Below are 1,300 nucleotides of genomic sequence, written 5' to 3' on the forward strand. Positions count from 1 at the left end.
CTGTTGACTGACCTTTGTATTTGTTCAAATAATTGTTATGGGCAGGTTACAATATAAAAAAATTGTCATAATTATGTCTTGTGATTATTTGACAGGAGTTTTACTTTTAAAATATGTGTATTTAATTTAGTTATGAAGCAAATACAATACAAATTAAACCAAGATTTATAATAATTATCATGTTGATCTGTGTGGTAATGTGTGACTGGGCCTCGTGTCTCATATGTTCAACAGATTGGGCCCCGAGGTCAAAAAGGTTAAGAACCTCAGGTTTAGAGGATCCTTGTGCTCAACAAGAACCTCCTGTAGTCTCAAAGTGGTCCGGATCAGTTCTGTGGGCTTTATGGGGTTCCTTTAAAGGACTTCTTTGGATTTTTATTTTGTTTCAGTTCTGAACATTTTCAGAGAAAATATTTCAAAGACTAACCACTGAGAGAGACAAACAGGACAGAGACATCTGAAACTCAGAGATCAAGCAGGTTTTTAGTCGACACAGTTCAGGATGAAATTAAATTAAAAATGTTTTTCACCGTTTTTATGAGACAACCACCCTGCAGACACAGAATAAACACATAAAATCTAGTTTTATTTTTAGTTCCAAAGTGTCTCAGATATAATAAAGACTTTTATTTGCAGCCGTCTAATAAAACTGGATGAAAAGAAGTCTTTTCAAAATAAAACTCACAGTGGAATCCTGTTTGTGACCAAGAACCAGAAGTGAACAAGGAGAGGACTGTTAGAAAATCAGATCTGCCTCCAGTTTTGGTCACGTCTGTTTATTTCTGATGTTCTCCAGTTTTCTTCTTCTTATCAGTGGCTAACGTCCACTGGTGTCTCACTCCCTGCTTTCTGTTCATCTCTTTTATCTAATTTGTCACGGAGGAAAATATGTTGATTACAAAATGACAGCCTCTTGTTTCATTAGTTTATCGTCTCTCTTATTCACTTGTAAATAAATGTTCATATTTATCCTCTTCAGGTTCGCTGCAGCAGAAACAGGATCTGAACGTTTCATTAAACTTTTATTTTCCAAGGTGCAAAAGCGTGACCAGATGTCAGACATCTGATCGTCCCGGAGCCAAACTACAGTTCAGCTCAGTGTTTCAGCTATAATCAGTTTGAAGTTTATTTTCCACGTCTGCTGCTACATTAGAGCGGTTTAACCCAGGGGTGTCACTAGGTTTTAAAGACAAGGGGGGCTTAGCCCCCAGGAGACGCACAGAATTTTTGCATATTATATTTTTGTATTGTGTGTGTGTGTGTGTGTGTGTGTGTGTGTGTGTGTGTGTGTGTGTGTGTG

The 1,300-nt window shown here is 37.3% G+C and overlaps 1 protein-coding gene across 2 annotated transcripts in view; it reads right to left on the minus strand.

Annotated features, from left to right (window-relative positions):
* LOC106522352 (abhydrolase domain containing 6, acylglycerol lipase) overlaps window positions 1-1,300 on the minus strand; it is a 7,169-nt gene that overhangs the window by 3,390 nt on the left and 2,479 nt on the right. The window lies entirely within an intron of this gene.

The sequence above is a fragment of the Austrofundulus limnaeus genome, unplaced genomic scaffold (assembly GCF_001266775.1).
Source record: "Austrofundulus limnaeus strain Quisiro unplaced genomic scaffold, Austrofundulus_limnaeus-1.0 Scaffold127, whole genome shotgun sequence".
Lineage (NCBI taxonomy): Eukaryota > Metazoa > Chordata > Actinopteri > Cyprinodontiformes > Rivulidae > Austrofundulus > Austrofundulus limnaeus.